The following is a 23,701-nucleotide window of genomic DNA, read 5'->3' as shown; positions in this document are numbered from 1 at the left end:
TAATCCAGAAAGATGTTTCCCCGAATATTTCAGTCAATTCCCCTGTATAGCTACAATTAGAGAGTTAAAATTCCGTCATAGAGGAAAATCGAGTTAATCAAAATAGCTATGTAGACTCACTCGGTACGGAATAACAGATTCTACGTGCCAACAGAATTGAAAACACAAGAAAGAGAAATCATTATTTCCGAATGAGAACTGCAACAATCGATTTCAGATCAACTTCTTACGTAAAATACAAGAACAAAGCACGAATACATCATCGGTTTTCATGCCGGTACTTCCGACGTCAGTGAGGAAAAAATAAAGTTAAAAAAATTTCAGGCTTTTTTTTTTTTATTGAATGGATCTCCTATGCGCATCATTTCGACTCTGCTGTTGTATGCGTACTCAAGAATAGCACTGTTTTTATTTTCTTTGGGTCTCTCTAATGTGACGTCTTGAGAAGAACCTCTCTGCAAGACTCCAGCTGTTCTGGAAGAGCCAAGAAGGACCGCCTTTCATCACAACAGATTTCGTCACTTGTCGCACTGTTACTGGCTCGCCTTCTTACTGCGTCTTGTTTCTAACACCACTCACGAATTTGGCCCTAACCCTGTCCCGACCGGCCAACTGCTGCCTACAAGGCAGTAGGAGGAGCAATCTACTCCCATGATAATAGAAGATGCGATCAGCAAGTTGCCAATCCGTCCAGCCGTTATTCCCCGTAGGTGAATCCTGATGATACCTCTGTTTCCTCTTCCAAGCAGCTCCTCAGTTGGCTGAGAGGATCCCGTTCCAGAACTGCCTATGTCAGAAAAATCCGAGGAGGTACCGGAAATCGAACTAAGGTCCTTCCCCTCCGAAGACAGCGACGCTAACCAATCTGCTAGCGAGGTGGCCGTTCTTGCTTCTTGTAAATGACGTGGCACAGGCTTCTTTAAACGTATAGTGTTAAAGCTTCTCTGTTTCTTATTTACAATAAATCTCTTTTAATCTATTTGCTTTGAAAAGGCGGCAAAGTATAACACGTTAATAAAGTGACAGTTAGTCACTAAATCTGTCCCTCGCTTCGTTGACGTCTCTAAGTTGTAGTTTCATAAAGATACCTGAAGGGTGGGAACTAAGTATTTTATGACACTTCATTACGTATTGCGGAGCTAATGTGTCAAATTTCATTAGATAAATGTATTGTACCTTCCTCGACATTATCAAATAATTTAAAAGCATTGTTCAAATATTGCATACTGTAATTTCTTTGTGTATACGTTTTTACATTAGTAGCCAGCTGTTGGCATTGTAGTTCAATGAACCACAATCAAATATAAAAAGCAGAAATTCCGGAAATTTTGAAATATGCTGATACGTTGCGAAGGACATGTTAATTTGTTTAACAAAAACGGTTTTTCTCGCAGAATCCCTATTTTCCAGCGTTAACTCTCTCATGATCTTCTAAAGTGATACATACAATACTGTACTTCCAGAAAGAGGTTCACACGGAGTTTTTAAAAATTAGAAACACTAATTAAGATAATTTACACTTCCCTAACTAGTTGTCTGATGACTTCTGGCTTAAGTGTGAGAATACAAGTCCAGAGTTTCGTTGAAAATATTTTGTGAACGGAAAAGTAAAGTTGGCATCTTGCACACATTTTACGTTAAATTCTGGATCCCACTACGGCTGGGTGCGTTTACGGGTTGACAAGTTGGAGGAAGGCAAGGGCAACAGAACCACTGAAAGACGAATATGCACTGACAGAAATGAAAGGTGTTAATAAGTGAACACCTTGGCAGAAATCTAACAAACTGATGATCCAGTAATTCAATACCTTTGAAGTGTGTTGGTTAAAATTTCATCCTTACGTGACCTGAAGAATAACATGACTACACCATAGTGTCGGGTGTTTCTAAGGTTTCTGAAACTTTTCAGGTGGAGATCCCAATATAGGCTGTGCATATGACATACACGTGCTAACATCTTGACTTCGAGGAAGATCGAATCATTGGCTTGAGGTAAATGCGAGTATCACACCTACAGACCGCATACACAGTTGGCTATAGTGCAGTGACTGCAGAGCGAGTGGTACAAGATGGACTCAGGACAGCGTCGTGGCAGGAATAGTCTCCTCCGAGAAGGACTATACCACGAGAAGGTCGTAAGATTTTTCAGCTGACTCTGACGAACAGACATATGACAACAGTTAAAATCGGGGCAGAGTTTACAGCTAGTGTGTCACCATGAGCCGCAAAGAACATATTGCCGTTGGAGACATTCATCTTTAATATGCCCAGGAAAGGAAATGACGAAGACCATATCGAAAACGTGTCCGCAGGAATCAGTGCATGATCAGAGTTTTTGAATGTAGCGTTAGAACCCATACCACAGAAGTTAGCTGACAGCAGTAACGTAAGCGGACCTGTTGCATCTGCAGATCACATGATTTAGCGCAGTGCTCCATGAACTTGAAGGATGGTGTAGAAGTGTCACATTCTCACTAGCACGTCAGCATACTACGTACCCCCAGCTGAAGGGACATTGCAGGGAATACTAAAATAAAATTAAACGATGTAACGATTAGAAGAAGCATAGTAAAGAGATATCTAGGGATATTCCCGGAAGAATGGCGTAATTTTGCACTTCCTATAGAGGAGGCACGCAGAAAAGATACAAACGTGATGAACAAAATCAGGGCATACCACCAAATTATACGTTCATCAATTGTAGCATATGATGCGAGCGTACGGGAAATGTTCAACGGGAAATGTTACTAAGATTAACGGGCTTCCGTAGCACTCTCCTGAATGATGTATTATTAGTAATTCAAGGGATGTGGCCATTGGACTTGGAATCAGGGAGAGCCCACTATTGGTTAAAAGAAGACAGTCAAATGGAAGTACGAAGAACACTTGGAACTGAGACCAATACGAAAAGGTTAGTACGAGATCGCGTATTACAACTGTGGGAAAATGAGTGGGACACTTGAGATAATGGCAGAAGAACACACGAATTTCTCACTAAAATCAGTGGGTGACTAAAATTGAGATTTCTTAACCCATCGAAAGGACTGATACATTACCTGACCGGGTATGGCCCGTATACAATGTACATGATCAAAATCAAAAGACAGATGAATAATAGTTGCGCCTGTGTTAGTGTGGACGCTGCAGAGGTTTAGGTTAGGTTAGTGTTTTTTAACGTCCCGTCGACAACGAGGTCATTAGAGACGGAGCACAAGTTCGAGTTAGGGAAGGATGGGGAAGGAAATCGGCCGTGCCCTTTCAAAGGAACCATTCCGGCATTTGCCTGAAACGATTTAGGGAAATCACGGAAAACCTAAATCAGGATGGCTGGAGACGGGATTGAACCGTCGTCCTCCCGAATGCGAGTGGACGCTGCAGAGCATACATTGTGGGACTGTGCTTTCTAAGAAGATGCAGCAGGTAATGGCCGTAAGGCATTACGGATGATGGATCCCAAAGCAGTGCTGAGATACGGGTCAACCTGGCACCTCTTGGACGATAGTGCAGCTGCAATATCCAATAAAGCCGGGGTAGGCTTCACGGAGCATTTAACCACAGGTCAGCAGCTGCAGCTGCAATCTCCACTAAAGCCGAGGAAGACTTCACGGAGCATTTAACCACAGGTCAGCACGCTGCCATCCCGGCTAGAATACGTACTCAGCTGAGGGACAGAACACAACTGAGGTCGACGACCACTGAATGAAATGGTTTTTCAAGAATATTATGTATACTATGATACCAAGACGCTGCCGTGTTTGATTATATTGTTTATTACAATAGGCATGTTTCTGCGTGATTGCCATCTTCAGGTTATCAATGAAAAGAAAATAGTTTGGTACTGTATTTCAAATTCTGAAGCAGATAATTTAAATTAAAATAGAATTACAGTTTTTTTCAAAAATTTGTATCTCGTTGGTACAATTGTACGAGGAACTGAGGATTCTAAGATGTTACTGTGAATCGCTTGTTACGGCGGAAACGTTTCTGATGTGTTGTTGCCTTATGCCCAAGGAATCCAGGAGACAATGGCTGTTGACGATGGTAGTATGAGGGAGGATCCAGCGGTGAAAACAACCATCTGCAGTTTACATTCACCCAAATAATTGAAGGAAAACTGAACATAATCAGTAGTAGTAACAGTAGTTGAGTAATTGGTTAGAGGTTTTATTTTAGATTTACCGTCGTAGGGGGTAATTCTATGCAGAATTATAATTTTTTAGCAAGTACCAGGAATAAATAATTAACACATGCATTTATTATTATCCACGAAAATGTGAACTGCATGGCCTATTTTAGCTTCTCAAGTAACAGGCTGTAATTGTGAAGAATAAATATATATAAGTAAATAAATTATTTGAAGCTGTTTTGAGAACTCGAGTTTTCGAACGTCGTGTACTGCTGACATCATACCACAAATGTCGGGGACTGGATGCTTGTGTTGTCCTCATTATGTCATCTCATTATCATCGACACGCAAGTCACCGAAATGGTGTCAAATAGAAAGATTGCACTAGGCGGCCCGACTACCCCAGACCAGGTCTCCCAATCAATAATGCCACACGATCATTTTATTCCTTGTTTCAAGGTTTTATTTCGACTCTTCTAGAAATTTCTTCAGTTTGTGTCCAACCTGTACAAACGTGCAGAGTGCTTGTGGATTAAATTTTTGTTTGCGTTGATATGTTTGACTGTGGAATAAAAGGAAAGAAAGAATGAACTCTAAGGAAGCCATACTTATTTTACTCATTCCCTAGACACAGAAGAGGAGGCACCAAGCGTAAAATCCCCATCGGAAAAGCAAATTAATCATCAAGAGTCTACTGGTTTATATCTTTATTAACTGTTAAATACTGATATGCAGTTAAAGTGAACCACAATCACTATTACTCTAATTACCACTACTTACTATTGCTATTCACTACAATCAATACAGCTATTTCATTAGTACTGAACTACTTGAAATAACCCCTCTCCAAAGCACCCAACGTATTACTAAAAAGGTTGGCACAGTGCTCTGGCACAGTGCTCTGGCACAGTGCTCTAGACACTGGAGTCACATGCAAGAATAATGTGATATACTTTGAAAATGATACAACCAAATGTCTTCACTAATCTTGTTCCGTTGCAGATTATCCTCCGTATCAGATCACCTCGCCGTTGATGTGACATTAAACCTTAATCTTCCTTACTTTACAACGTCTGCCATAGTTGTTCATCTACCACAGCAGCGTCAACTACTATTACCACAATCATCACCATTCTCGACGATTTTGTGATGGTGTGGCAACTAACGCTAAGTTGCAGCGTAATCGTATCTATGTTTATGTCTGCTGAACATACTCCTGTCCCCATGGTGCTTTATTTTTTGTTGTAGCCTGTGTTCAGAAATATCTCCTTATGTACATCATCTGTTTCAGGCCAGATACAAAGTCCCTCCCACCTTTAATTGGTACATATCGCCTGCGATATGCCTGTACCATAGAAGAGAGCCAAAGTTGCTGGTGTACTGATGTTGGACCAGGCTTGGCTTCACTAATACTTGAAGAGTGTCATTTGTGCTGCATCTAATAGTGGTTGCAGGGCTGGAAGGATGGCAGGGTGTGATTGTGAGACTGTGAGAGCAGGTGCTGCTGGTGCTTGGTGTCGTCTAGGAAGAGGAAAAGAAACATTGTCATGCAACGTGCAAGTCCTGTGGAGGTGGTGGTAGCTGCGTTGCTTTGCAGCACTGCAGTTGGTTATGACAGCACACCATCTTGCAGCCCTCACTACAGACCCTGTACCATGTGGCGTCCATTATGCTGGATGATTGTGACCAGAGTCCACTTGGTATGAAGCCCAGAGTTTTGGGACCACACCTCAGTAGCCCATGATACGGAGGGCATCCTCGCTACCACTCACAGGGATGGCTAAAGCAAATGCAATAGGTTATGTTACCTGGTAGCTTTTTCCAAAACTATCACATAACCCATTTAATAATACAATATGCAGATCTCAGTAACAAATCAAATGATATCAAATCACTAACGTTGCATGAAAAGTGCAAGCAATAATAACAAAAGCCATGACTGAAATTTTAATTAACCCTACCTATTTTCCTTTTGTTATAGTGAAGGAGTAAATACGGCAGCCTTAGGGGTTTTAGCTGGCTGGCAAAAGGGAAGAATCACTTGGTGGAACTGCACAGGTCATAAAGATGCTTCTGCTGAAAATTAGTGTTATGCAGGTAAACACAGGGGAAAGCCCTCTGCCGACCAACCACAGCACGAGGAATGAGCGATGGAGGCTAGTCCATCATAAAGTTTCATTGTGCTCAAAGTGAAAAGAATCCATTTTAGCAAAGATAGAAATTTGAAGGACAGGAGAGAACACGACAGTATAAGCTTGGTATCAGCTGCTAGGCTCAGAAGAAACCAGCTGGAATGTTTGTTCAAAATTAAATATGGAGTTCTGTGATTGGCTCATAGTAATTATTTTGATAGTGGGTGAGAGTTCCTGCACATGTGTTCATAGATGTCTTCACATTGGCTGTAAATAGAAATCTGAAACATAGTAGGGGAGATATTCTGCCTTCTTCACCGTGCCAAGGGAGAGATATACTTCATTCGTTAACCATGGAAGAATCTGTAAGAGTAGGTAATTTGTAACATGTTTATTATAACTGGTCAGAACTTGCAAGGTCTGTTGCAATTGGCTGGCAAGATGCCACGGATAGGTTAAGCACACACTTCTCCTCGGAGTGTCGTAGAAGACACTTCTCCATAGGTCAATGCGGAGCGCTGTGGAGCAAGATGTCTCCAATTTAGAACAGAACTCTGATGCCAGGGCTGAACTTAGAACTCTCATCCACTTCTGCAACCACTGTCTGCCTTCGTCCATCATTAGTATTTTAAGCATCCGCTAAGACAAGGTGAGTGCAAAACGATTTATCTTGCTTCAAGGTTTCGACTTCTTGATCTAAATTTCACAGCCAGCTAGCTGCAACCACAATGCGCTTAGGTGAGGGTAGTGGTGTTCATTCATACTCTTCTGTGACCTTTCTTTCGCCGGCCGCTGTGGTCGAGCGGTTCTAGGCGCTTCAGTCCGGAACCACGCGGCTGCTACGGTCGCAGGTTCGAATCCTGCCTCGGGCATGGATGTGTGTGATGTACTTATGTTAGTTAAGTTTAAGTAGTTCTAAATCTAGGGGACTGATGACCTCATATGTTAAGTCCCATAGTGCTTAGAGCCATTTGAACCATTTTTGACCTTTCTTTCACTCATTCACTTATTCTGCAGTCATTGGTCATTTTCGTGATACAGTTTTATACCGTTTGTATCATGTATCCACTCACCTGTTCCAAGGCTATAATATGCATTTTCAATCCTTTGTTCGCTTAGTAATCTTGATTCAGTGCGTAAAAAACTTTTACGTCTTTCAGCAATAAATCAGATTGTTATAGTGACCCTTAGTTTCCTTTCACAGTTTGATGGCCTCATTATCAATGTGTCTGTGTGAGGTATTGTACACAGTTCACTTGCAGGCTTCCGGTCCTGCATTTGTACATTTAAGTTTGTAGTGTGGTACAGGAGGACTCACTGCATTCCCCTTATTTCCATTCCACAATCAGACTGAATACGGCTTGTTATACTGTATAAAAATACTGTATTATGTATTACTTTACAAAGTGTACTAGGTGATATTCTGTTAATACCTTACGAGGTACACGTGAACTGCCGTCTTCGGCTGGTCGAGACATATGTCTACTTGATGCAGTGTTTCCAGATTACCTGAGGCATCCGCTCTCAACAGTCACTCGGCAGTACCTGCCTCCACAAAGGACTTGGAAAGTCCAGTTCTGCACACACAATGTTACAATATTTCCCGACAATCAACAGATTATACTGGACAGATTGACCTGTCCAGTTTGCAAAGTGCTACTAGATAGTACTTGGAGTGACAAGTGAGTTGTGGAACTCACTCTCCCGCCGGAGGTTCGAGTCCTTCCTCCGGCATGGGCGTGTGTGTCGTTCTTAGCATAAGTTAGTTTAATTAGTGTGTAAGTGTAGGGACAGATGATTTCAGCAGTTTGCTCCCTTAGGAATTCACACATACATTTTATGGAACTCAGCATACTCACAAGAAACTGAAAACGTAAATTCCAAACAAGAAAAACGATAAAAATATAACTACACACAATGTAAGAGCATACAAAAATGAAATACACGAAACCAACAAAATATTACTGTCACCCTGCATGTGAAACATGAAGAGTACCAGCATGTAAGACATAAAAAGCAGTAAATATTACTGTTACACTCCACAAGAAATATAAAAGATACTAACACTTAAGACACAAAAGCAACAAAAATATTACTGTCACGCTACTTGTGAAACTTAGAAAATCAATACTGACAACAGCCAGTTTACAAGACAAACTGCACAGCTTCTCAAGCTGGTATTATGAATTAAAATTTTTCTGCTGAAATAACTACTTGGCGATGGGCTTTTATCATGTGCCACCTGATTCACTGCTTAGGCTGGGTACACAGTTTTGCTATAGGTCTCTTCATCTACCCATTAGCAGTTTTCACCATCACTACACGCAAACGCTTATCAGGTCCAGCAGATTGACGACACCCAGCCTCCACACTAAGGGAGGCAAGTTATCGTCCTTGACCAGAACGGGATCGCCGGTCTGGGGCTGCCATGCTCTTTCTGATGTCCATTTACTGCATTTCTGCAGCTGATACAGGCACTCAATGTGCCATCTCTTCCAAAAGGACTGATGGAGCTGTTGTACAAGTTTTCACTTGTGCAGCGTGTTGGCAGGAATCTCAAGAATGGAGGGTTCAGGATGGGTCCAAATTGACCATCGAATTAGGAAATGCATAGGTGTGACAGCAGATAGAGAAGTTATGTCTTCAGAGAGATCACACGGTGGCCCCTAATTTTGGCCTGCATCTGGCTGAGTTAACGCTGTGGTCAGTTCTTCAAATGTCAGTAACGCACTGTTAATGACACGGATGAGATCTGACTTCATACACTGGACTCCTGCTTGCCACAGTCCTCCAAAGTGAGGGGCATGAAGTGGATTAAAATTCTAATTGATACCCTCTGAGGTCCAGAAGTTCACCACACTTTCAACTGAGCATCATCATAGAAAAAATACGTTTAATTTCACTGTGTGCACTTACACTCCGATGAAACGCAGTTTCGCGGGAGCACGAGGTGATATCAGAGAAGTTGATGGTTGCCACTGTCTACGTCTGTACCTCTCATGTTTGGAGTTCGAAATATATTAAACGTCCGCGAAAAATGTCTCCGAACACTGGTGGTAAGGCTGTTGTTTTCGAAGATCCGAATAGGCCTTAGAACACTCGGTAGCACTTACTGAATGTGTACAACTCAAACGTGATTAGTTTCTCGCGATTTTTTGCACAAATATCGGCATAATGAAAACAGCGCGAACGTAATGATTCCAAGTGTTCACCGTATCCGGCCCGGAGGACTATGAAATGTATGCAGTTCGATGTGTAGGGAAAACAAATCCGTGATATTAGTAGTGTCCTGCTTGGGTCAGTGAAGTCATTTAAGTATCTGGGCGTAACTTTGAAAAGCGATATGAGATGGAACAAACATGTGAGGAGTGTGATAGGGAAGGCGAATGGTGCACTTCGGTTTATTGTGAGAATTTTAGGGAAGTGTGGTTCATATGTAAAGGAGACCACATATAGGACGCTGGTGCGACCTATTCTTGAGTACTGCTCAAGTATTTGGGATCTGTACCAGGTCGGATTAAAGGAAGATATCAAAGTAGTTCAGAGGCGGGCTCCTAGCTTTGTTACAGATAGGTTACAACAACACATAAGTGTTATGAAGATGCTTCGAAGCTCAAACGGGAGTCTCTGGGGGGAAGGCGACGTTCTTTTCGAGGAACCCTACTGAGAAAATTTAGAGAACCGCCATTTGAAGCTGACTGCCGAAAGATTCTGCTGCCGCCAACATACATTCCGTGTAAGAACCACGAAGACAAGATACGAAAAATTAGCGCTCATACGAAGGCAAGTAGACAGTCTGTTTCCCCTTACTCTCTTTGGTGGAACAGGAAAGAAAATGACTAGTAGTGGTACAGGGTACCCTGTCCCACGCGCCATTACGGTGGCTTGCGGAGTTTCTATTTAGGAGTAGACATAGACAGAACACAGGTTGTTATACTGTATAAAAATACTTTATTCCGTATTACTTTACAAAGTGCACATCGTGATATTTTGCAATACTTTAGAAGTTGCCCGCGAGCTGCGACCCTTGGTTGGTCGAGACATACATCTGTTCGCTCCATTGTCTCCAGGCTACCTGAGGCATCCGCTGTCAATGGCTGCTTGACGGTATATATCTGAGGGCACAAAGGATCTGGAAGGTCCAGTTCCGCACACACAAAGGTACAATATTTCTCGACAAGGAGCAGATTATACTTCACAGACTGACCTGTCCAGTTTGCAAAATGCCGTTAGATGATACCTGGAGTGACAAGTGGGTTACGGAAATCAACAGGTATGGTACCCCTATTTTCAAGCTTATTTTGGCCAATCCTGTTAATTTCATTAAATGGTTCAAATGGCTCTGAGCACTATGCGACTTAACTTCTGAGGTCATCAGTCGCCTAGAACTTAGAACTAATTAAACCTAACCAACCTAAGGACATCACACACATCCATGCCCGAGGCAGGATTCGAACCTGCGACCGTAGCGGTCGCTCGGCCACAGACTGTAGCGCTTAGAACCGCACGGCCACTCCGGCCGGCGTTAATTTCATTAGATAATCCTTTGGGTGACATTGTTTTCTTTCTGTTATTGTTCTATCACTGTAGGTCACCAGGGATATAATCCGTAGCATCTATGGAATATGCTTAATTGCTCAACCGACATCTTACGATTGTACTATTTTCGGACTTGCAGGGTTTCCACAGGGCTGCGACCTGCGACTGATATCTTCCTGCAAGTGATAAGAAGCAAGGTTAATCCTTCCTACGTTGAAATCTCTCCCATGGCCTTTGATTGTGGTTGTTTTACCCTGTACACAGTTCTTTCTGCGTCGTCATTGGATACCAGGTGAAAGGGTGTCACAGCGATCTGCGATATGCCATTCCGGAAGCAGAACTCTGCGTATGTTTTGGATGTAAATTCGGGACTGTCCTTCGCTGTAGGGAATGCCATCCGATGCTAATAGTTGTATTTTTGTCAGCATCCGGAGGGTGCCTTTTGTGATGGTAAATCTCATGTTAACCACATGACTTAGTTCGACAGTGGGTCCATCACTATGAGCCACGCTAAATTTAGGAAAGTATGTTCTATCCGATTGCTGTCGTGGAGCTGGTGAGGCTACTTGATGTTCAGTGCATCTCGTACACGGATGGGGGATATATTTGATACTCTCTCGATCTGCGGCCAATATGCATGTCGATGTACTATATTCTTCATACAGGTCATTTCTAGGTGGCCCTGATGTAGAAGATGTAACACTTGGGACCCCATGTTTCAGAAATGGCCACCTGTAAGTTGTTGCTATTTGTGATCAGAAATATGACTCCATCAAATATCGAAAGGTGAGCTTTCAAACGAAAGAAGATCCATACTGGGGAAGTTGTGGAGTCTAGAAACATGGGAGACTAGCGCTGATGAAACCAGCGCAGAGCATGCTGAAGCACTGCGTCCTGTCTTGTGGCATACGGTATCTTGGAGGCTTTTAAGGAAAAGTTTAGCACAGCACCATGGGCTGTGTCGACCTGGAAACAGACCTCTGCCCTGCTATCAAGCGCGTGATCTGTATCCATGATTAGTATGGTACAAAGCGTCGGCAATCGCGTATTTAGATGCTTTTTAGCATATCTTGCAGTTTTGTAGCTCTGGAAGCCTATTGCACAGCCCGAATATTGCCTTTCACAGGCAAGTGTGCTAGCGGAATTAAAGCTGTGAGGACGGCTCTTGAGTCATGCATGGGTAGCTCAGTTGGTAGAGCACTTGCCGGAGAAAGGCAAAGATCCCGAGTTCGAGTCTCGGTCCGCCAGACAGTTTTAATATGCCAGGAATTTTGACATCAGCAGAGTGAAAATTTCATTCTAGATTCAAATGATGTAGGGTGCAGTAGTTATTTAGAGATGTAGACTACGCGGAGAGATGCATCAAATCATCAATTTAGTCTACGGACTCAGGATCACAACGACAATAACAGTTCAAGTGTTCGATGAATACTGGAACAAGACTTTCAGTATCATCCATACAAGTTGCTAATCGTCCAGGAACTAAAACCCAAGTACCTATACTGAGGTGAAAAAGTCGTGGGATAACGATATACACAGATACAGATGGTGGTAGTATCGCGTAAACAAGATATAAAAAGGGAGTACATTGGTTGCTGATTCATGTATAAAGGTTTCCGATGTGATTATGGCTGCCCGGCGGGAATTAACAGACTTCGAACGCGGAAAGGTAGTTGGAGCTAGACGCATAGGACATTCCATTTCGGAAATCGTTAGAGAATTCAATATTCCGAGGTAAACAGTGTCAAGAGTGTGCTGAGAATACGAAATTTCAGGCGTTACCTCTCACAGCGGACAACGCAGTGACTGACGGCCTTTACTTAATGAGCGAGAGCAGCGGCGTTTGCATAGAGTCGTCTGTGCTAACAGACGAGCAACACTGCGCGAAATAACCGCAGAAATCAATGTGGGACGTACGACGAACGTATCCGCTAGGAAATTGCAGCGACATTTGGCATTAATGGGCTATGGCGGAAGACGAACGAAGCGAGTGCGTTTGCTAACAACACGACATCACTACAGCACCATTCCTGGCTAGTGACCTGGTCGGCTGGACCCTAGACGATGGAACACCGTGGCCTGGTCAGATGATAACGATTTAAGTTGGTGGGAGCTGGTGGTAGGGTTTGAATGTGGGACAAACCTCACGAAGCCATTGACCCAAGTTGTCAATAATGCACTGTGCAACCTGGTGGTGGGTCCATGATGGTGTGGACTGTGTTTATATGGAATGGACTGGGACCTATGGTCCAAATGAACCCTCTAAAGTTTTTACCTTCCACACTTCGTTCCATTTCCAAATTGACAACTCCTTGATGCCTAACGATGAGTTCCATTAACCGATCCCTTCTTTTAGTCAAGTTGTATCACAAATTTCTTTCTTCCCCAATTCGATTCAGTACTTCGTCATGTGTCTTTCGATCAACCAGCGTTTTCTCCAGCATTATTCTGTAGCACCACATTTCGAAACCTTCTTTTCTGCTGTTGTCTGAATTGGCAATCGGCAATGTTTCAGTTCCGTACAAGGCTAGACACTAGAAAAATACTTTTAGAAAAGAATTCCTAATACTTAAATTTATATTAGATGTTAGAAAAATTCCATATTTTCAGAAGTGGGTTTCATGTTTTTGCAGTCTGCAGTTTACATCCTCTCTCCTTCGGTCATCATCTGTTATTTTGCTGCACAAACTCATCTCCATGTTTTTAGAGTCTCGTTCCCTAATCCAATTCTCTCAGAATCGCCTGTTTCTTTTTCCACTTAATTACAAGGTTGATACAGTAACCAGTATGTACAAGGTGAAGAGACAGGCAGTCTTGGTTGCAGTGTTAAAAATTTACTATTGTTCCCCAATGATGCGTTTCACTTTTATTTAGGCATCTTCGGTTTCGCCTACACAAGAAATCCAAAATTCCGTAATAGTGGCTTGACCCCATTTAGTAAGATTGGATTACCAGGAAAATATAAAAGTACTTACTGATATCTGGTAGCGATGGGCGCATAAAATATCCCAGCAGGCAAATACCTGTTTCAAAGCCTTAAAGCTTTGACCTGTTCACATATAACCCTCTGTCGTAGCTGTACCTACTGTAAAGCTGTATGAATCGTTGAGGCACACAAGCCACCTCGCATCGGTGAGGTCCATGATTCATGGGAAATAAATTTGTTATTAAACAAAATTTTCGTCATTAATCGTAAGAAAATCCTACCTTAAATGCGCCAACGTCCATTGCACAACATATTGCGTCCTGTGACATCATACGGAACAATATTATTATTATTACTATTACTATTGAGAGCAAGAATGGCCTTGCGATTACAGTCACATCAGAACTTTTATTGCCCAAAAACTACCGATATTTCCGCAGATTATTGACAACGGCTGACTTCGGTAAGACAGATTAACATCACACAGGCCACGAATATCGATGGCTGTCGTGAGTCAGTTGTTTAGCAACCGTATAGTTTTGAAATACCGTAACATTCTACGGCCTCCCAGAACCCCTGATCTGTCACCGTGCCGTTTCTTGTTATGGCATTACTGTAAGAGCAAAGTGTACTGTAGTCGACCTGTAACAACAGGGAAAATGGAAGCTAACATCAGAGGAGCAATTGCCCAAATTTCTCTTGAAATATTACTTCAAAGCATGCACAACTCATATGAGAGGTTACAGGAATGCATCCTCGATAATGGAGCTCGCATGCAAGATGTCCTCTTCAAGAAATGAATTTACTTCAGACATTCTTATTAAACGATATAAACGAATTTCTTTAAAATCTCTTTTCATAATAATATTCTTTTTTTTTTTCAATTTCCCATTTTTATGAATCAACCTCGTATGAAACGTGTTAAGTCAGTATGTAAGGTTGTGAGGAATGAAAAATACCCACCGTACTTAAATATCGTGTTAGAACGTTATTACGGTAGCAGAGAGTTTTATTACAAATATAAGCGAAATCAAAGCATAAGAAGTTTTGGTTGTACGTAAAGTCAGTAGCCTATGAAAAGCATCTATTTAGTGATCCTGTCACCGAAATGAAAGATTACGGCCGAAATACTCAGTTCAGGCTTCCGAAATTGTTATACCAGTGAAGATTATAATACCGCTCATTCATTCATTGCACGAACACCGACATGGCAGATACTGAGATAAGTGATCGCGGAATAGAAAATCAGCTAAAACTGCTCAACATTGGAAAGGTGTCTCTAAGGGATAAAATATCTGAGAGATTCTGCAGCGGTTACACGAAAGAACTGTCTACAATCCAAGCAGTTGTTTGTCTTAGGTCGGTTGGAGCAACGGAGGGTACCTAGCAACTGGGAAAAACCGCAGATCAATCCCGTTTTCAAGAAGGGTCATAGGACAGATGAACATAATTATGGGTCTGTATCGCTGAAGTCAGTCTATTGAAGAATTATGGAACTTGTTTAATGCTCATGACTTATTACGTTTTTGGAGGCCGAAAATCTCTGAAAATCAACATATATTCCGGAAACAGAGATATTACGAAATTCAGCCGCTCTGAGATCCAGAACATCGAAGACAAATGGGGTCTAGTTGTCTCGTGTTCCTTCGCTTTAGAAAGGCATTCGACACAGCTCTGCACTGTCGTTTAGTCAATAATACAAGCTTACCGAGTATTAGATCAAATTTTCGACTGGATTTAAAACTTCCTTGTGAAGTGAAATCAACATGTCGTTCTCTACGGTTTTCGGGAGTATCCCAAGAGGATGTTATAGGATCGCTACTGTTTACATTAATAATCTGGTGAATTACGTGGGCAGTTCCGTGAGGCGATTCACGCACACTGATGTTGCCTGTAAGGCGGTTGCAACGGCAGAAGATTAACGAAATATAGGAAGACCCGCAGAGGATCAACAATTAGTGGAGAGATTGACAATTGATCCTAAATGTAAAATAATGTAACGTAATGCGTGTAAATAGACGAAGGGATCCACTAGTCTTCCATTACACTAAGGCGAAAAATCACTGGAAACGGTAACGACTATAAGCTACGTAGTGAGTAACATCCGGAATGAACTAAAATGAAATGAGCACATAAAACAAATCGTAGGAAACCAGATGCCAACTTCAGAATTAGTGGGTGAATCTTAAGTAAATGTAATTAATCCAGGAAAGAAGTGGCCAACAAAACACTTGTTCGACTGATTGCTGACGATTTTTCCCCATTCTTAAACCCATACCATTTTAGAGTAACACAAGACAGATGGAAGATCAAACGAACAGCAGCGAGTTTCTTGATAGTATCGTGTAGTCGGCGCAAGGGCGTTACCGAGGTCCTCAATGAATTCCAGTGACAAACGCTACAAGAAAGGTGTAGTACGTTACAGTTTACTGTTGAAAATCTCAGAACATATGTCCCCAGAAGACCTGAACAACATATTACTTCCTCCCACAAACCTTCTGCGACGGGAAAATCAGAGATATCAGATGTGATGCACGTTTTTACAGACGATTATTCTTCACACGCACGTTCTTCCTAAATGGAACAAGTAAGTGGGAAAAGGTAGTGGTGCCAGAAGTACCCTTACGGTGTAAGACATCTTGCGGAATATAGATGTAGATTATTCTTTAACAGGCTACCTTTTATACAGTTATGACATTTTAACTGTGTCACTACACTACATATATTTTGTTTTTAAATTTTTTTAATCCATCTCAGTTCGAAAATGTAAACCAATATTTGTAAGCCACCAAAAAATGCCTGCCAATAACTGGCACAATAGCCCTTTATTCTTCGTGTCAACATATCTGCAGCCCTCGGCCGATAGAGAGCTCGGAATTGTAGCGTGTTACATGACTGTGTGTAACCTAACTATGTCGGTGCATGAGAAACACGATGTTGTAATCGAGTTTCGAATTCGAAGAGTTTGTCCACATATGGAGCACACTCTCCTCCAGCATAGCAATACCAGACCACACACGAGCGCTGCAACATCTACAATAATCCGACGCCTTAGGTTCACTGTCCGAAAAATTCAGTTTGGTAGTGACGAAGCGGTGAAGCTGAGGCGAGGTTGTGGCTCCGTCAACAAAGTCAGACGTTCTACGGTGCGGTATCAACAAACTGCTCTGTCGTTAAGAGAAATGCGTTCGTCGCCAGGGTAACTATGTTGGGAAATAAATAAGTAGACATAAAGAATGAAGATTTAGAATTCGAATAATGTTTGTTTTATTTAAAAAGCTTTGTGAATCTTTGGCACAAAAAATTCGGAGGTATTACGTCCTCATGTGAATTGGATGCTCAGCGGGGGCAATGCAATAAGTGTACAGTACTTAAATGAATTACTCGTGATGCGAAGAATAAACAAAAAATATTCCATGAAAATCATTCGTATTTGAGCATCCAAGAGCTGATATTGTGTTGAGGAGATAGAAAATCTCTCTAAAGAATCAGAGAAACTAATAAATTACCGCAGAATGATAATTGGGGCTAAAGTACATTTCTTTAATGATAAGCTGGTTGTGACATAAAAAATTACGTAAATCGTATATTTTGTAAAATTTTATGAGCGCAATGGAATTGAAAATTACAAAATGGAACTAAAAATGAAACTGAAAGCAGAATAAAAATGAATTCTGACATTGAACAAGATAACTGTTGAAGAGTAGGCATGAATTTCAAACAAGCAATAGTAGGAATGTGACGAAATATGTAAAATTAAACAAAAAAAATTGGCAAATATTTTCTGGGTAATGAGAGACGATACAGTGAAAACTTAGTAAGAAAAATAACTGAAGACAATGAAAATGTGAAGAAAATAAAAGAGAAACTTATGTTGGGTAGTCACTGCCTCTTATCACTTAACATGGTGGATGATATGTAAGTAACAACAGAAACAAATCTGTACAAACATCTGAAGAGTTTCTTAAATATTAATATAGTTCAACAGACGAACAATAAATAGACAATAGAGAAATACTGATGTTCCTGAAGTAATGTCACATGGAATATACAAACCCATTTGGGGTATAAAGGAAGGAAAGACACTTAGAAATGAAATCGCTTCAGTAGGAATGATAGAAGTTGAACTAAGAGGTGAGTGGAACGAGTATCTAGGTGAATGGATCAAGAAACATTTTTTTCTAGTTTCCAAGAGTTATGAAACGACCGAGACGACAGCGTAATGAATGATGAGAACATTACATTGAAAAGCATGTAGGAACAATATTGATGCGCTTGGGTGAAGAAAATAAAGAACGGATAAGTTCTGAAAAGACGATTATTCATCAGTGGACCCAAATAGATGACTATAACGATGATGAGGAAAATCTTTGATTCCGCAAGTAAGCTACAAATACCATGTGACACCTTCCATCCTAAAGAAGCATTTTATGTAGAAATTTGTAGTTTGCATAGTGAAAAATAGTCATTTCTGTCTATAAAAATCATTTCTGAGTTACCAGTCTGCAGCTATTTTTAAAGAAAAATTGTATTAAATAACTGTAATCTAACTCATTGCATGTTCTTACGGCCTATTGTACAAATGATTCATGGAACTCTTAACTACATAATATCTTCAATTACGGAAAGAGGAGGTACAATGCATGTCCTGAAGAATCGATTTTGCACAACAGGATAATGTCGCTCATGTTATTGTGTATATCATGCCATTCAGTTAAGCATCACATTCTGACTACTGCTGTAGTTCATTCTACTAAAACGACCGGTATGTTTCTTTGTCAAACATTAATGTATCGAAACTGGATTGATAAATATTTCATTTAGGATTCATCACTCAATGTTGTCGAAAACCTTCGATTGAAATTTATGTTTAATAATCATAGGTTTCCACAAATGTCATCCCAACAACACATAATACGATGAAACTTGGGATCCAATCATGTAGATTGTGGCCTAGAATGTGTAAACAAATTTAAATGAGTGTTACAAACGCTAGGAGACTGTCACCTCTTGCTCTGTTTTCCTGTACTTGCTGTGTAGTAAATAAAAGATGAGCAATGATCTGCTCTGCAGATTTTATAATTATTTTCAGGATCTAAGCCTATTTATGGTCCAATGAACAACCTTCAGAAGGCGTCACAGCAAATATACTAGTTCCTGGTGTATCCTTCTTTATCTGCGTAGTGGTTTCACGATCTTTTTGTCTCAACTGAAGTTCCCGGCTTAAATCACTGTTTAAATCAACAATATTTTCGTGAGTTTCACATTCTGATTGATACTGAACAGTGATGTTTAACATAAAATATGCGACGAAAGAAGTTAATGTAAAATTATTTCCAGAACGAGGGCAGTGCAAGTGACTGGAACTAATTAAATTAGCAAGCAAATAGAAAACGGAAATGATAATCATAGAGGACGACTAAGCTATGTTGCAAAGATTATTAAAGGTATCGCCATTTCGGAGACATGAAGAGGTGGCAGAAAACAAAGATACGAATGTATGGGATCCAGCCTAAAGTCGATTACCATTTTTTTAAAGCTCTGGAATATACACACACGCACACACACAACACGCAGTTATACACGTTCACAAGAAGACACCATTCTTATAGCTTTCATCGAGTAGATTTTGAAGCCCTGAGCTACCCTGAATTTCGTGTTCTTCACTAATCAATCAGTATGACATAAATTTCTCGCACTGATCTAAACATTTAGTACTCACGTCGGGAAACATTTTCACATAAATACCTGTCTTCGCCAGCATTTAGCGTTTAGGTAACTACTACGCTCAGGGTGAATTAGAATATCTAAGTGTGTTAAAAGCATTGTGATACTACGCCTGAGGAAAAATGGTCTGTTTGTAAAGGAACACCAGAAACATAAAACTGTGCCAAAAAAGCAGGTGAAGTTACTTTCGAAATTAGGAAACGATGTCCAGTTGAACCACAAGGAATTGTTCTGAAAATTTTGAAAATTCTGTCCTGAAGCAGTATAAAATGTGCCGCATAAGTCAGTCAGAAGCTTAAAACTCGTAGTGGGTCTTGGTAACTTGTATTGTAGCCTAACAAACGGTATAATTATGAAAGAGAAATACCGACTTCAACCACATGAGGGCACTGAAATAATTCACTGGCGACTCGAACCCGGATTTCTCGCTTTACACAAGGGGTTGCCTTAATCACTTTGGCAGACTGCGCACACTTTCTGTCCGAGGCAAACTCCAAATTTGTCGCACACTACGTCTGTAGTGCTCCGCCAGTCCATTTTCCTCACTGCTCGCAGCATCTCGCTTGATTCCCGCAAGAGGTCGGACCTAGGGTGCATCCACAACGAAGATATCATGAAATGCCGTCAATGCTTAGATATTACTATTATATATGTGGTGTCTGTTCTTCCGGACATGTCCAAAAGAACAGACATTACACATAACTTATAAACAAACCATATAGTGCATTGTGAAGTAGAATTTAAGTCGTGCAATATGGGTTTATGTTTACGATTACTATAAATCCAAAATGGTTGTCATAAGGAATTTCATTTGTTCCAGAAAGGACGCGTCGCTTGCATTCAGAACATATTGTATATTTCTGCTTAACGGAGATCGGAGTGTGCACTATAAAACAAATAGTGAGCACAGTATGAGCCTAAAAGTAGCCGTAGCGGTGATTAATTATTTGCGAGCCTCGCTTCCCCGGCGGTGTGCGCGCCGTGGGCGTTGGCCGCACGAGCTGGGCGGTGGCGCGTTGCTAGGCGACGGGCGGCAGCCTCCAGCCTCCATCGCAGCCTACCTCCGCTGCAGCCCGGCCGTATCGACCGGCTCCCGGGCCGGCGCTCTCCAAACAAAGGCCGCGCCCCGGCCACGGCCCGCAGGTGCCGCTACTGCACACACCGAGCTGCCCCGCCGCTACTCCACGTCTCGCCCAGCCCACCGTTCTAATACGCCATTTCAACAGTCACTCTGTCACCTCCTGTGACTGATGCGTGCCATCCTAACCAGTCTCTTATACCCCACGCACGTGCCGTCAAATTTAGTGCAAGGAACACGAGATGTCATTCCCGTTTTCTGCAACTTATTATGGGACGTGGCTGATGAACGGCATCAATAATCGTCTATTTCGTGAGTTACGACCTCGTTTCTACTACGGGTAAAAACTCATGAAAAATGTCACATGAACTGAAACAGAATTTCAACCAATGATAAAATGTTGTTGGTCCCAAGTTTAGCATTGGAATAACATTTCCCATTCATTTTATTTAGAAATATAGTGATATTATCTCTCTTTTACAACTTATTTCAGTTCTACGACACCTCACCCAGACAGCTGTATTTCCTAAGGCAACTGAATAGTAAGGCACGGTTCTAAGATAACACAGTAGCCATCGATCTGCGATTTGACGACCCTGTTTTTTGACGGTGGACGTCCTGTGATACCCTCTGTCAGTGGCTTTATGCTGTGACAACCCTCGCAGCCGGATACCGTAGGAAATGCAGGATTTATGTAAATGAAACGAGAAAATTTTTAAATGCAGCAAATGAAGCAGACGAAAGAGAATACAGACGCCTAAAGAATGATATCGACAGAAAGCGCAAGGTCGTAGAAGCTTGCATAACTAGGGGAAAGATAGATGTCACCTATAGGAAAATTTAGATACCTCTGGAGTAAAGATAACAAACTGTATGAATTTCAGGTGGTTAGCAAGTAATAAGCAAAGAAGGGAAACTTGAAAGGTGGAAGGAATATATAGAGGTATCTACACTACTGCCCATTAAAATTGCTACACCACGAAGATGACGTGCTAGAGACGTGAAATTTAACCGACAGGAAGAATATGTTGCGATATGCAAATGATTAGCTTTTCAGAGCATTCACACAAGGTTGGCGCCGGTGGCGACACCTACAACCTGCTGACATGAGGAAAGTTTCCAACCGATTTCTCATACACAAACAGCAGTTGACCGGCGTTGCCTGGTGAAACGTTGTTGTGATGCCTCGTGTAAGGAGGAGAAATATGTACCACCACGTTTCCGACTTTAATAAAGGCCGGATTGTAGCCTATCGCGATTTCCGTATTTGAAATTATTATGTAGTTCAAGAGTTCCATGAATCATTTGTACAATAGAGCGTAAAAACATGCAATGAGTCAGATTACAGTTATTTAATACAATCTTTATTTAAAAATAGCTGCAGACTGGCTACATAGAAATGATTTTTATAGACACAAATGAGGAGATTATTTTTCACTAAGCAAACTACAAATTTTTACATAAAACGCTTCTTTAGGATGGAAGGTGTCACATGGTTTTTGTAGTTTGCTTGCGGAATCAAAGATTTTTCTCATCATCGTCATCGTCATTGGCGTCCACTGGTGAATTATCGTCTTTTCAGAACTTATCCGGAATCGGTGGGTACATTACGGTAATACGGAGCGCCGTGCTGGATCCCAACGGCCTCGTATCACTAGAAATCGATATGACAGGCATCTTACCCGCATGGCTGTAATGGATCGTGCAGCCACGTCTCGATCCCTGAGTCAACAGATGTTTGCAAGACCACAACCATCTGCACGAACAGTTCGACGACGTTTGCAGCAGCATGGACTATCAGCTCGGAGACCATGGCTGCGGTTACCCTTGACGCTCCATCAGAGACAGGAGCGCCTGCTATGGTGACTCAACGACGAACCTGGGTGCACGAATGGCAAAACGTAATTTTTTCGGATGAATCCGCGTTCTGTTTACAGCATTATGATGGTCGCATCCGTGTCTGGCGACATCGCGATGAACGCACATTGGAAGGGTGTTTCGTCATCGCCATACTGGCGTATCACCGGGCGTGATGGTATGGGGTGCCATTGGTTACACGTCTCGGTCGCCTCTTGTTCGCATTGACGGCACTTTGAACAGTGGATGTTACATTTCAGATGTGTTACGACCCGTGGCTCTACCCTTCATTCGATCCCTGCGAAACCCTAAATTTCAGCAGGATAATGCACTACCGCATGTTGCAGGTCCTGTGCGGGCCTTTCTGGATACAGAAAAGGTTCGACTGCTGCCCTGGCCAGCACATTCTCCAGATCTCTCACCAACTGAAAACGTCTGGTCAATGGTGGCCGAGCAACTGGCTCGTCACAATACGCCAGTCACTACTCTTGACGAACTGTGGTATCGTGTTGAAGCTGCATGGACAGCTGTACCTGTACACGCCATCCAAGCTCTGTTTGACTCAATGCCCAGGCGTATCAGGGCCGTTATTACGCCCAGAGATGGTTGTTATGGGTACTGATTTCTCAGGATCTATGCACCCAAATTGCGTGAAAATGTAACCACATGTCAGTTCTAGTATAATACATTTGTTCAATGAATACCCGTTTATCATCTGCATTTCTTCATGATGGAGCAATTTTAATGGCCAGTAGTGTATATAAGGGAAACAAACTTGAGGACAATATTTTGGCAAGAGAAGAGGAAGTAGGTGAAGATGAGGTGGGAGACATGATACTGCGAGAATAATTTGTCACAGCTCTGAAAGATAGAAGTGGAAATAAGTCACCTGGAGTAAACTACATTTCCTCAGGGTTACTGAGATCCCTGGGAGAGAGAACCAGCCATGACAGAATTATTCCTCCCAGTGTGCAACATACACTATCTTATCAAAAGTACTCGAACACCCCTGTGTAAGGCGGAACTCACCTCTAGACGTCACGAGAGGCGGATCTGCCGTTCTAAAAGGAGTCGGAAGTACTGTGTTGTTAATAGACAAGCAGTACCAGGAAAATGGGTCGGTCACGAGAGCTCAGTGACTTCGAACGTGGACTTGTCATCTGATGTCCCCTGAGCAACAGATCCAACAGCAACGTTTCAAGCCTTCTGAAGCTGATCACGGTGACTATGGGTGGTGTCATTGTGAAATGGAGACACAAAGGAACAACCGCAGGTAGACCAAGACTGGGCAGGTCTGATGTACGTGCAGCCAGGAG

The sequence above is a fragment of the Schistocerca piceifrons genome, chromosome 5 (genome assembly GCF_021461385.2).
Source record: "Schistocerca piceifrons isolate TAMUIC-IGC-003096 chromosome 5, iqSchPice1.1, whole genome shotgun sequence".
Lineage (NCBI taxonomy): Eukaryota > Metazoa > Arthropoda > Insecta > Orthoptera > Acrididae > Schistocerca > Schistocerca piceifrons.
This window is presented reverse-complemented; position numbering follows the sequence as displayed.